Raw genomic sequence first — 14,446 nt, forward strand, 5'->3', positions numbered from 1 at the left:
GTGCCCAAACCTGCACACAAGTGTGCCCACCTGTACGCACGCACTTGCATACACACATGTGCGCCCACCTATGCGCACACCTGTACACAAGTGCACACCCACACGTGCACACCTGTACACAAGTGCACACGCATGTGCACGCACACACTTGTGCCCACCTGTATACACACACTTGCATACACGTACCCACATATGTGCACACCAGTACACACGTGCACACACTTGCATGTGCACTTGCACCTGTACACATGCACTTGCACGTGCACTCGCACCTGCACACATGTGCACACACTTGCACGTGCACTCGCACCTGCACACATGGGACACACACATGTGCACACACCTGCACACACTTGTACGCACACGCGCACACACCCGCATGCCCACCTGTACGCACGCACTTGCATACACACATATATGCGCCCCCATATGTGCACACCTGTACACAAGTGCGCGGACACACGTGGGCACACCTGTACACAAGTGCGCACAACACCTTTACACACGCACGCAGGCACCGAGCAGGGGACGATGCTCCCTACCTCGGGCCGGGCCCAGACAGGCGGGGTCTGCGCACCGGGCACCTCCCTGCTGCGCCGCCGCCGCCGCCGCCCCGGCGCATCTCGCCCCCAGCCCCCTAGGGCCCCGGCGCCGCGCAGGCTGCAGCCCCCCAGATGCGTGCACAGCTGGAAAGCGCTGCCCGGCCCGGGGAGGAGGGGCGGGGGGGCGTTACCTGGCCGCCGCCTCGCCCGCCGGCCCAGCCCGGCCCCGCCGCTCCCGGGCGCTGCGCATCCCTACCCCGCGCCGCCCCCTCGGCCCGGCCCGGCCCGGCCCGGCCGCGTCCCGCTCAAATCCTTCCCCGCCGAGCCGGGGAAACAGACCCCGCGACAGCAAGGTTCCCGCCTGCGGCTGGAGCGAGGCCTTGCGCGGCACACGCCGCAGACGTCGCTTTCGCGCCCGGAGAAGCGCGCAAGGATTGCACGGCGGCCAGCCTGCAAAGGGGTCGTGAGGCCATTGAAAAAAGGCCCCTCCGGCTCTCTGGAAAGAGCCAACCTGCTACCGAGTGAGTGCTTGAACACGTGGGGCAAGGCCGCGGCTGGTTTCTCCTCAGTTTTCATCTGTAGGCAGAGCAGAGCGCTCCCCTTGCAAGGTGCGGCCATCACTGGTTCTGACCTCCGCTGCCAGGGCCCCCGCTGCAAACCATCGGGGGGCAGAAGCTGGCGGAAGGCATCGGAAACGGGTTCAAATCTGGAACCCAACAGAAGTTCAGTGCGCGTAAACTGCTTTCAGAATGGCTGAAACCCGTTTATGATAAACCTGGATGGATATAGTACCAGACTGAGCTGATTTAGGTTAAATCAGCTTGTTGAACTTCTCCAGTTTCAAGCTCTCTGCTCCAGCCAAGCAGGGAGACATGCTCTAGCGTCTGCCTGGCTTCTGGCCTGGGCCGCTGCAGGCATGTGGCTGCGTTTCCAGAACCAAAAGTGAATGCCCCTTCACTTGCTTATTTGGTTCAATCTACACAGTGTAGACTAACCTGCAAAGGTTGAGTTGATTCCCCCTTGGGCTTTTTGACTGTACTAGAGCTTCTTGGACAAGCTGGTGGTTCGGCTTGTGGGTGTACAGGTGAAATGTAAAACCACTGGCCACCCAAAACAGACTTTCAGTTCATGATGGACAATACCACCAACTCCACTGGTCATCCAGAGGGTGCATTATTAGGAATCTGACCAAACCTACGTATTCAAAAACCAATTAAAAATAAATAAAAACAGATTTGAGGATCTCTTTGTTTATTTCTTGCTCCTCCCCTCCTTTTCTGAGCCCCTGCAAATCATGCTTTCATAATATCTCATGGAAACAGGATGGCTATAATTTTACCCTTTTTGATGATCACTGAGATCCCCAGGTACTCACATGACTCCAGGAGATGCAGCTTAATGGGAATTACCACATATTGCCTCATTTATGACTGTAAATGCCTAAGAACTGGCAGACTGTTAGCAACTTGATCACTGTGCTGAATGATATAAAACCTGAAAAGAGTTTCACTGTAGATGTGATCTGTCACCTGCCATGATACAGGATACTTACTTTATTGTTATTGATTTCACTTTTACTATTTGTACAGCACCAGAACTAGTCAAAATTTTTTTAAAAAGGAAGCAGAGAATTGGACTTTTGTAAAATGTTGAGATATGGACAAAAATTTCCACTGAAGTTTTGAATTCCAAAATATTTTGACCAGCTCTGTTTAACATTGGAGGCATGCTTGGCACTTCATTGAAGTTGTGATCTCCAGGAAGACCAATCATATATAATCTTTGTATAATTTGCTAGTTGGTATTAATATAAAAGGATGTTTATGCCAAACAAGCCTTGTCTTCAATTAAATGTCTCCAATAGTGATATTACGTTTCTCATTCTCACTGGAAAATGGAATTTGTAACAGGTTGTTTTAAGGTAGATTTTCATAGAACCATAAAAAAATAGGTGATTGGTCTGCCTGAGTGGAGAGACAAGACCCTCTAGCCAGGACCCTTCAGATTGCAGTCCCAACAGAAACATTATCACCCCCACCCCCTCCCCAAGTCAAAATCCCCAGCCTTGCCTGCAGTCAGCACCCACTTCTGCCACTGTCAGAGACACGATACACTGGATAGTGGGCTAGATGGACTATTGGTGTGACCCAGTATGTACTCTGTATGTACATGCAATGCTTCTGAAGAAGGTGACAAAAAAATCTTGACGTGTAGCAACAGCAGGGGAAAAAAAATCCTTCTCAGTCCCATGTGGCAACCAGCAAAGCCCAGAAGCCTGAGAAGTACTCATGGCTTAGCACAGGTATAAATAGCTATGCCTAGATTATCCCTGACCAATGCTTATCTAAACTGTTCTTGAACACGTCCAATGATGGAGACTCCACAACTTCCCTAGGCAGGCTCTTCCACTGCCTCACTGTTCTAACAGTGGCATTTTTTTCCTGATATCCATTCCATACCTGCTTTCCTGCAACTTCAAGTGTCCTACACTCTGCAGTGAGAAAGAAAAAGTATTCTCCCTCTTCTTTATGGTAGCCCTTCAGATATTTGAAGACTGCTATCATGTCTCCTCTTAACTGCAGCTTCCACAAGCTGAATGTGCTTATTTCCTTCAACCTTTCCTGATATGACTTGCCTTCTAAGCCCTTTATCATTTTTGTTGTCCATCTCTGGACTGTCTCTAATTTCTTCATGTCCTTTTTAAAATGTTTCAAAACTGCACACAGTACTCTAGTTAAGGTCTAGCCAGTGCAGAGTAAAAAGGCTCTATCACCTCAAGTGTCATGCATCTAAAGCTCCTATCGATGCAGCCCAAAATCTCATTTACCCTTTTTGCAGCTATATCGCACTGCATATTCATATGGAATCTGTGATCCACCAAGACTGCTGGATCCATCTCTGTAGTGCTGCCATCCATCCAGGTGTCATTCATTTGTATTTGTGTTTTTGATTATTCTTCCTGAGATGTAGCATCTTGCATTTGTCAGCACTTCAGACTTTGCTGCAGCCCAATCTTCCAATCTGTCAAAATCCTTCTGAATTGTGCTCCAGTGTATTTTCAGTCCTTCCTATTTTTGTGTCATCTGCAAAATTGCTCAAGCTTTCAATTTAAGCATCCAAATTGTTAATAAAGACGGTGAACAGCACGGGGCCTAGGACAGACCCCTGTGGGACACCACTTGGAACTTCCTGCTATTCTGATGTGGATCCATTTATAATTTTCCTTTGCTTGCAGCTATTGAGCCAGTTGTCTATTCACCTTGTAGTAGTTTTGTCTAGCCCAAATTTCTCCAATTGGTTTATGAGAAGGTCATGTGGGACTTTGTCAAAGGTCTTGCTGAAATTCAGACACACTATATCCACTGCCTAGCCTTCATCCACATCACTAGTTATCTTGTTGAAGAAGGAGATTGAGTTTGTTTAGCATTATTTGTTCAGAGTAAATTCATGCTGGCTGGTCATGATCAGCCTTTCCTTCTCCAGGTGTCTGCAAATGGATTTTCTTATGATATGCTCTAGTAATGTCCCAGGTATTGAGGTGAGGCTAACCAGTCTATAGTTCTCTGGGTCCTCCTTTTTTACCTTGTTCAAAAAGGAGCAGTACATTGACCTTTTCCAGTCCTTTGGTACCTTACCTGTTTTTCATGACTTTGTAAATGTTATTGCTAGGGGCTCTGAGATTTCTTTTGGTAATCCCTTCAATACCCTGGGATGAAGTTCATCAGGCCCTGCTGACTCAAATTCATTCACACCCATCAAAAGTTCTCTGACTTTCTTTTGTTATCTCATCCTTCAGCTTGTCCCTTTCCTTTTACTCTCTCACCGGCAATTTTGCGGTAAAGTTTACAGCTCTTGTCATGCCCTACATAGGAACCCATTTAGCAGTGCATTCAAGACATGCTTAATGCAGACATGCACAAATGATATCTATATATTGTATATACCTAAAAATAGCATTGGTATAATGCACGTAAATAATTTTTGCAAAAGGCAACTGATTCCAATGACAGTGAGGAGCACACATGATTTATGACTGACACTGACCACTGAAAACAGAATGTATCCTTCTGCACAGTGACAAAGAGCACACTATCAGAGCATGTAAGCCACTCCAGTCCTTTCCTCAGAAATGCAGGAATGGTTCCTAGGCTGTAGTCAGAATATCTATTTAAGGCTCTCACTTTGTATATTTCATCTTTATTTGCATTACAGTTGTAGCTAACCCTGCTATTCCTGTTGTTCATTCTTTTCTCAGACGACAGTGGAAGTTATCTATCACTTTAATTTAGCTTTTCAGGAGGCTTTCCTTGTACAGCTCCTTGCCTTGCCAAAGCTTCAGTGGTAGCTAAGAAGTATAACTCTTGTGCCAAGTAGAGAGAGGAAGCTAGCTGTGCTGTCTAAAGTTAGGCTGAAAGCAGGTCAATGTGACACCTTATAGACTAACTCTGACAAGTTAGCCTCTCTGAACAAGTTAGTCCATCCATAAGGCACCACACTGCTCTGTTTTGTGCCAAGTGTTCTAAGTCTGCCTGAATACAGATTGACTTTTATTAGCAGATGTTTTGGATGGGGAATCCAGAAAAAAGATGACAAAGCTGAGATGGAAATACAAAGCGCCCGAGCGAGGGACTAACAATCGAGGGATGGGGGAGAGGAGGGGAACGCGACTAGGTTACAAACGATACAATGTTAGCCAACTAAGCCTGGGGATGGGGGGATGTGGGAAGGGGGAAGGGGAAGGGAGGGGTCGCGACGCCGAGAGAGAAAGGAGATAGATACACACATACCCGTTACAGTGGTCCGCAATGTTGGAGGAAGTGGCTCGGAGAAAGCGTCTCAGTCCATAAAGTCCGATCGCGGGGGTCCTCTTCGGGTGGGGTGGGGTCGTCCGTGGCGGCGAAATCCTCTCGACGCGAAGCTAAGCAGGGGTAGTACATTGGGATGAACTGCCACCAGTAGGCCATCAGGCTGTGCACTTGGATGCAAACAGTAGAATATAGTAGGGTATGTGGTTGGCTTTGAAAAAATTATAAGAATAATGCCTACCTGTTAACAGGACTCATAGTAGAGATGATATCTTTCATTAGACCAACAAGATTTTTGCAAAAACATTTCTTCAATAGCAAGCTTTCAGGCACAGACACTACCTATTTCAGCTACTGCCTTTAATGGGACTGCTCTTGTGTTTACAGTCACACATATGCTTACCTACCTTGCTGAAATATGACCATGTTTCACTTTTGGCCTGTAGATATGAAGTACTTTCAAGCTACAATGAAATGCCAGATTTCTTCCTGTAACCACAAAAGACCTTATTTTAGAAGTATTTTCTTAAGAGAATTATCCTAGTATAGCAGAGTGGACAGTTGAGATGTGGGTAGAAGACTGTAATAAAACATTGAGGCCAGGTTGAGTAAGAGTCAGAAGGAGTTGCTCCTGAGGAGTTACTCATCGTGCCTTTAAAAAAATCGAACCCATATAATGCTTTGGATAATAACCAAATAGTCACATACCTTAAAAATATTAACTGAATCAATATCTCTTTAGGTTCCCCTTGGCCTTGATGGAAATGTGTCACCTAGTCCTGTTCTTCTTACTGTCCAAAACACTTCTCATCCAGCAACAGACTTAACTTCGCAGTGGAGTCCGAGGGAATAAGGGGGAAGCCAATGAGACAGATGGCACTTTCTGTTGCATGGACAGGGTGCAATCTGCATATAGAAGAGGTACATAGATCCTTAGAAAATAATTCTTCCTCAAGCTTTTATTTTTAGGTCCTATGAAAAAACACAGAAAATCCACAATATTTTCCAGGGATGGTTAAGTGTCTTCTCATTTCTAATCGTGATTTTTATCCTTGTGACCCATATGGAATCCACCTGCCCCAGTATAACAAAAACTTGGCGTCTCTGAAAGCAGGTATTTTATTTTCTCTTCCTTTAGTTTAACATGTAATTAATGTTCACATATGGTACTGACATTCTGTGTGCCCGGGGAAAGAATTGAATCATCAACCTGAACAGACTACCGAAAAATGATGGAATAGCAGCTGTTCTCCTATGTATTTCTCTGACAAATTATTAACAGCTCGTTGCTGATCTGCAAAAGTTATTTTTGTTTGTTCAAGAGTCTCTGTTCCAGATATACTGATTTTCTGTTTTAAGCTTAGTTCCTTCATCCTATTCTGAAATCATATGTCACCTTAAATGGGATTAAAGATGCGACTACAACTATAGGGACAAGCAAACAAAGCTTCCACACAGCTTGCATTCCAGCTTTGTCCCCCTTATCAGAATCCACACTCTGAAACAGTCTACAGTACACAAAGGCACGTAGTGGCTGACTCATTTATTACAAAGAAACATATAATTCCAGATCTACATTACCCATCCACAGAAATAACTTTTTGCCTATTTGCTGCCTATTTTAAAGCCTCAGACATTCCAATCTTCTCTGCATACGCCTTTTAAAAAAGTTATTACTTAGGCTCTGAAGCCAGGACAAACAGCAAAAGAGACAGAAGGCATCATTGCCTGGTAACACCGTGCATGTCTACATGAGACACTTATTACACAGTAGCCTAATAACACTGTGCAGTAGGGTGCCAGTCAAAAGCCATGCTAATAAGCTACTGAGCTGTGTTATTAGGCTACTGCACAGTAACCATCACAGAAAAACATGTGCTGGAGCTACTACGTGGTAAATGTAGTTACTGCACATTCAGTTAGTACTTCATTAAGGAAGAACTAAACTAAATGCGCAGTAACTGCGGCACATTAATAAACATGTAGATGGACCCACTTGTGAACTAAAACAATAGAAACTTTAGCTTATTTTTGGTATGACTAACAGCTAAAAGCAAATTCTGTTCCTCATAATCGAATCTCCTTCTATCACTTCTGCAAAATGCTGTCTTGTTTCCAGGGACCAGACCATTATTTAATTTGAGAGTTTGGCTCCTTTTTGTAAGGATTAGAACCTCTCTTCTCTGAGCTAAGTACATCTCACAGAAACCTTTGGTTAGATCCTGAGCTGGCATGTATAGGGAGAACTATTTAATTTAACACCACCATTAAAGAGCTGAGCCAATTCACACCGGCTGAGGATTTGGCCCATCACCATGTCCCCTCCCTCTGAAGACTAAGCCCTTATTTCACACATTTTAATTACTGATTCTCTACATGGAAGCTATTACCTTATGGAAAGGCTATTAACTGATGCATTAGGCACAAGATAAAACCTTTCTGATAATTGTTTTGTAAGTTTAGGTTTGTGAAAATAAATATCATCAGATGATTAAATTAAACACTGGAGCTAGCCCTGATATACACTATTTTCACTCATTACACAGAAAGAAAGATCAAAGAGAAAAAATCAAGTAGAGGTATGCTGACTTCTCCAAGTTTAGAATATGGTCACCTATTTAACAAACTAATTAGCCTCATATTCATTTTGAATGACAAAGAGATGTTAACCCTTTATAAATACATCAGCATCTATTTCTCTGTTTTGTGCTTTGTAAATTAGCACAGGCAGCAAGGCTGGATGAATGCCACCTCGAAATCAACTGCTCCTAAAGCACATACTGGGCATGTCTACATGAGATACTTAATGAGCAGTAGCCTAATAACACCCAGAGTAGCATGCCAGTCAAAAACTCTGCTAATATGCTATTGTGCAGTAGTATTAAAATACTGCACAATGAGCATCACTAAAAAGCCATGTGCCAGTGCTAAAGCACAGTAACTGTAATTACTGCACATTTAGTTAGTACTTCATTAAGCAAGCACTAAACTAAGGATTGCAAGATCCTTTGGATTAGCTGGGAGGATAGATGCACAGACATCAACGATTTGGCCGAAGCAAATTCCAACAGCATTGATCATCCGAAACCAACTTCACTGGACAGGTCACGTTGTTCGCATGCCTGACTCCTGCTTTCCAAAGAGAATCTTTTTTTCACAGCTGAAAGAAGGTCAGCAAAGTAGCAGAGGGCAAAGAAAGCACTTCAAAGACACCCTGAAGGCAAACATGAAGAAGTGTAACATCGACATCAACACTTGGGAGACACTTGCTCTAGATCAACCAAAATGGAGGAAGGCTTTTTGGGAGGGACCTCAACACTTTGAAACAGCTTGTTGACAGGCAGAAGAGGAAAAGAAAAACAGGCAAAAAGAACATCAGAACATCCAACACAGCAACACAGTGCCCATCCCTCCTGGAAACACCTGTTCTCACTGTGACAAGACATGTGGATCTAGAATTGGGCTATGGAGCCACCTGTGGACTCACTACGAAGATCCTTGAAAGACAATTTTACTCGTTCACGACTGATCAGCCATCACTAAACTAAATGCGCAGTAACTACTGTGCATTAATGAACTTGTAGGTGTGCCCACTGGGTGCATCTACACAAGACATTTACTGTGGAGTAGATGGTAACCCACCCACATTTAGCTCTGCAGTAAAACGTCTCCATCTACACATGCAGAGCTATTAGACTGGAGTAAACCAATTAACTCCACTGTTGTTAGTAGTGCCAAACACAAGTACTATTGTACTGTGGAGTTATTTACTCTGCTGCAACAAACTTGTAGACGCTGATGGGACTGGGTTGGGCATGAGGGTGCTTCCATGTGGGGGCTGCCTGCTGGCTAGTCCCACACTGAAATGCACTTGTGCCCCAGCCAGCCCCTCTGCAGCATGTTGAGCCAGGTCAGAACAGACCCAGGCTGGCAGGCTGATGCCAGCCCTCTGCCAGCTGGGGCTGCACCACCCCAGCTCATTGTGCTGCAGTCCTATGATGCATACATGTAAATGCTGTGCCCAGGAGCAATGAACTCCAGTGCAAACTAGGCCAGAGTTTATTCAGTCAAATTAATTTCACATGTAGATGCACCCACTGTATAGGAGGAGGGAGGGAAAGACAGGAAAAGAGTGGATCTCATTCTGAATGCAACTTTTTTACTCCATTCTGTGGACTTTACTTCTTCCTTGCTGAAGGCAGGAAGAGAGTTAGACTCAGTGAGAGTGCATAAAAGTCAGTTTACTCCCCCTGCTCCCAGAGTCCAGCACCCCCATATTTTCTTATTTTCATGCTGTTTTCATTCCTATCTTTGATGAGCAGATATTCCCATCCTTGTGCTAGAGTAGCAACAGGCACTTTCTTTCTAAAACCACTTAGCATAGACCCTGTTTAAATAGGGAGAAGGTACCTGAAATGGAATTTCACTAGAACATTTTCCTGCTTTGATTTCTTATGTTGGGAAGTCCAAACAGTGGGCTATTTAGACCTAGTTCCCACTGTAAGCTAGCCATCACCACAAATACGCACACATACACACATGCACGAGCACGCATGCACACACGTGCGCACACACACACGTGCACTCGCACGCGCACACACGCACGCGCACACGCACGCGCACACACACATATATATATATGCACACACACATATCCAGAAAGCTCTGCTATTCTTCTGCTAATGGGATTGGCACCGCTTAAAGCAGTCTGTAAGGGCATTGTCTGCAACCACAGAAAGAGAAACATTATTCAAAGACCATTCAGGCCCCAAAAGAAGCGGCAGAGCAGAGCAATTATTGGAGACTCTCCATTAACAAGGGGCATCTTTGCTCTTTGTCTGTGTTGGTTTAATAAGGCCTGCTAATGGGGCTGTGGGGGAGGGGTGCACTAATGGTTCTAAACAAACCTCCTTTTCTCCCCCTGGTTGTTATGAGAGGTGGCTTTATGGAGACTGACAGCAAACCCATAAGTTACCATATTGCAAAATGACCTTCAGAAAAACTTTGTGTGAACCCTTCTGCTTTCAGTTCCATCTCTTCAGTGCCACGGACGCATCATTTTTGTTGTTATTCTCTTTTAGTTTCTCCATGTTTTCCAGTTCTTTCCCATTCATCCATGGCCCACTGGTCATCTTGTGAGGCTTTCATGGCTGGACACAACAATAATGAGGAATGACAGTGCAAATTAATTCCTTGAAGCAAAATCTGTGCTTTTGTCCATTTTCAAGCAACAAGAACTCAAAAGATAATATTCAAAATGAAGGCCTTGCACAAGGCACTATTCCAAGTCTCTGCACTGTGCAAAGGGGAATCTCCTTGCACATGATTAATACTCAAATTGGGCACTAGGATGGTTTATTGAAGACCAGATTAGCCCCTTTTGACAATCAAATGGTGTCCAGAGTTTGGCCATTCCCCACCCTCCAGATTGCTGAAAGTAGAGGGGCAGGAGACAGATCAGTCTGGATAGGCCCTGCATAACTACTCTAGTCTTTAGTATCCACTCTGTCACTGTGAGATACAAGATACCAGATTGAAGGGACTTGTGGTCTCGCTAAGTATGGCATGGACCAAGGCAAAAGGCAGTTTGACTTCTTTCATTGATGCATTAAGTAAGATTCTTGAGATTTTGCTGTTTATAATTCTGTAGAGAGAAGTTTTTCCTGGCTTAAAAGGCATTAATGGAACTAACTTGCCCAAGTTCTCAAGGCAGGACCAGGGTTAGAACCCAGGTCTGGATTCCAGTCCTCATCCCTACCCTGTGCTATAGGCTGCCTTTACAATCACCTTGAACTCCAGTTTTAAATTATACAACTTGAACACATTGCTGCACTACAGAAAATGTCAGGAACAAAGATGTTTGTGCATGTTTGTGCACATACATGCATGCTTGTGTGCCTAGCAACTGCACTTCATCAACATTTATTAGCTAGTTAATGTCAATGTTGCATTGTTCATTGATTATGGTTAGAAGGAAGTGTTTTTTCTCTAATAGGAAACTAAGGGTGTGTCTACACATGCTATTAATTTGAAGTAGGCTTATTGCACAGTAAAAATACTGGAGGAGCACATCTGCACATGCTCCCTCTTGGGAGCAGAGTTGCTTCCAATGGCCGCGTTCACACGAGCGTGGACGTTTGGTTCCCTGGGGGTAACTAGTGGCCACACACCTTGTACCACCGCTAGTTGTCCCTGGGGAATGCTTGTGCCATGTGCCCTCCGGCATGCAGCAGGTTACCTCAGGAGGGGTAGGGAAGACTCGGGCCAGCACCTTGCCCCTCCGTCCACCACTCCACTTTTTTTGTGCATGTTTTTTTGACTTTTGGATATCCAGATGTCAAAAAAAAGTCCTGCACTGCTTCCTTGCAGCACAGAGAACAGCAGAATGTGAGGCATGTGGCACCACAGATATGTCTGCGGCACTACATACCGCACAGTCACGCTCATCCACACCCTGCTTTGCCCCTCTGCTGCAGCCTGGAGCAGCTCCAGGCTCCCCCTGGGTGCTAGCCCAGGGGCAGTTAGGGAGCATGGGGCCAGGAGACACCTGGGGGAGACAGCTGGCCTCTTGACCCCTTACACATCAGGAGGGGTCCTGATGTGCACAGGGCAGGACAGCTGCTGCTGCAGAGCTCTCCAATCCCATGCACATGGGGACAAGCCGTGTGCCCAGTGAACCTTCCCTGTGCAGCCTGGGCCTGGCTGTGACCTGTCCCATTCTGGGGCAGGTCCCAACCAGCCCCGAGCAGGGTGGGAACTCTTCTGGTCCAAGAAGCTCCTGGCCCTGGCTCCGCGGTCAGAGTAGGGCCTGAGAGATTGCTCTCTGACCCCCGGAGCTGCCTACTGCTGGGGCAGACCTTGAGCTCAGAGCCCAACAAGGACAATGTTCCCCTGTCCCAGCATCAGGCAGCTCCTGGTCTCAGCTCTGCGATCTGAACGGAAGTTTAAAGAGTCCCATTCCCCTCAAATCTTCTTCTCTGCTGTATATTCACTTTGCTGTATATCTCGGTTCTCCCAGTTGATGGTTTTAAGTAGATTCCTTCCATGCTGGTCTTCTTAATACTCCTGCTTCTTGCATCATTTCCCACTGAAATTAGAACTGTGGCATGGCCCATAAGAGTTTGATCCAAAGCCCCCCAAAGCAGTGAAAGGATCCTCAGTGGCTCCAGCAGAGTCTGTGTTAAGCCTTAAGAGAGCTTTGTACGTCTGATTATTAAATAACAGTATTACACAGATCTGAACTGTTTCTGTGTGCTGTCCCCAGCAAAAAAGGAACAGCTCTGGCAGATGGCTTTCAGAAAGCCAGAGATGTGTTTTGTTTGCATACTATTGTGAGAGTAGGACATGTTGAAATATTGGACAGGAATACACCATTAATCTTTGCCAGCGTGCCCCAACCTCATTTCCCTGTTTTGTCTCTGTATCCTTTTAGCTCATGTCTGTACAAATGTATGCTGACTTTGCCTTTGCTCCAGTGGTGCAACTTGACAGTTTGTTCCGGACCTTCCTTGCTGTTAGTCTTTGTTTTTATTTTCCTTTCTAATGAAGAAGATGTAAGTGAAAAGTGCCAGGTGACCCACCATGTAGACTATGGCTGCCATGTAGGAGAGTGCAAGTTACTGCATCTCTCCATTTCCCACCTGCTGTCTTATCCATTCAGACTGTAAGTACTTCATGGCAGGGACTGTCTCTTACTAGCCTAGCCTGTGCCTCTTACTAGAAATGTACAATGCCTAGCCTGTGGCAGCTTTTAATGGCTAGTGTCATAGCCACATAAACCTGCATTTACTGACAGAACAGAATCACTGAACAGCCACTAGATAGCAAGGACTTCCAGTCCTCACTGACCTGGAGTGAGTCTGATGAGGTGAACAAAAGCCAACAATGTAAACCCCATTACCTATGTCCAACTCATATTTTAGACAACAGATTCTAGATTATAGAATAGCATAACTAGCTAACCTTGACTCAACTTTAACAAACCTCTTCATACATTAGAGTATTTCATAATCTTGTGTAAGTGTGCAAGGATCCTTCTGTCCTCATTCCCACTTCTGACTGGAGCTTTGGAGCCAGACCTCTCACCCCTTCTGCACCACTTTGGGAATACAAATGGTTTAAGTGTAATTCCAGATTTATTGGTCAGGGTGTGGTGGGTGACACTTCAGGAATCTTGAGTTGCTGTAATAGTTGTTCCAGGGCAATTGCAGCTGCATATAATTTGGAGCACCTATGGCATGCACAGGAAGCTACTCATTTCTAGCTACAATTTGTAGAAAGCCTTAGGTATTATTTTAGTGCTCTTATTTTCTATGAATATGATGTGAAGAATGAAGAAAAAAGTATATTATACAATTAACACCTGAGCTATAATGTTCAAGAAGTATAACTTCCCACATCATTCCAACATATTTGTGCACAACAAATTCCGTTCAGATTTTGTGCATTGTGAAAAACTGAGGTGCCTCATTTCAGCAATTAAAAAAATTGTGAATGTGATTTTTAAAATCTTGATAAAATTCACAGCAAATTCCTCCCTCCCATGAGCTGAATACTTTCACTGCATTACTCTTAAAGGAAAACATTGCAGGACCACTGATCTGTAGCTGCTATACTGTGAAAGCTGAGTTAATTCCTGTCCCCACCATTACCCACAAACCTGTGTGACCGTATTTTTTTCCATTAAACCATCATAATCTTGAACTATTTCCTTACACACAACAATCTTCCTCTTTCTCCCTCCACACAGCAAATCCAGCCTTTTATCTGCATCCTGCCAAGAATTTTCTCTGTGCCTCTATAAAAGTTGCCCCAGCCCTTCCCCAATTACCAACACCTACAAACCCATTATTATTTTATGAGTATTATTATTGCATTAAACTACTAAACACCCAATCTAATCATGGTATCCCTTGAAATACAATCTCTTGGTCATCCAGAGGTGCATAGCTATACTGCCTATATCTCCCTACTTGTCTCAAATCAGGGCTCTTGCACTCTCTACATCGCTCTTAGACCTTTGCTTCAGGTGATGCTGTGTGTGCTCTTTCTTTGTAATGACACATTTACTTCAGTATTATACTCAGTAACTTGGCCACT

At 44.8% G+C, this 14,446-nt stretch overlaps 1 protein-coding gene across 3 annotated transcripts in view; it reads right to left on the reverse strand.

The window, feature by feature from the left end:
- Window positions 1-2,278, reverse strand: part of PLEKHM3 (pleckstrin homology domain containing M3) — a 128,987-nt gene extending 126,709 nt beyond the window's left edge. For 2 of the 3 annotated variants that reach the window (XM_090044853.1, XM_090044852.1), the window contains exon 1: window positions 734-2,278. The gene's annotated coding sequence lies outside the window, so the exon portion shown is untranslated. The remainder of the gene's footprint in view (window positions 1-733) is intronic. The other variant, XM_090044854.1, reaches the window with a different exon arrangement.
- Between the last annotated feature and the right edge of the window lie 12,168 nt (window positions 2,279-14,446).

The sequence above is a fragment of the Crocodylus siamensis genome, chromosome 4 (genome assembly GCF_052110815.1).
Source record: "Crocodylus siamensis isolate JL-2025a chromosome 4, ASM5211081v1, whole genome shotgun sequence".
Classification (NCBI taxonomy): Eukaryota; Metazoa; Chordata; order Crocodylia; family Crocodylidae; genus Crocodylus; species Crocodylus siamensis.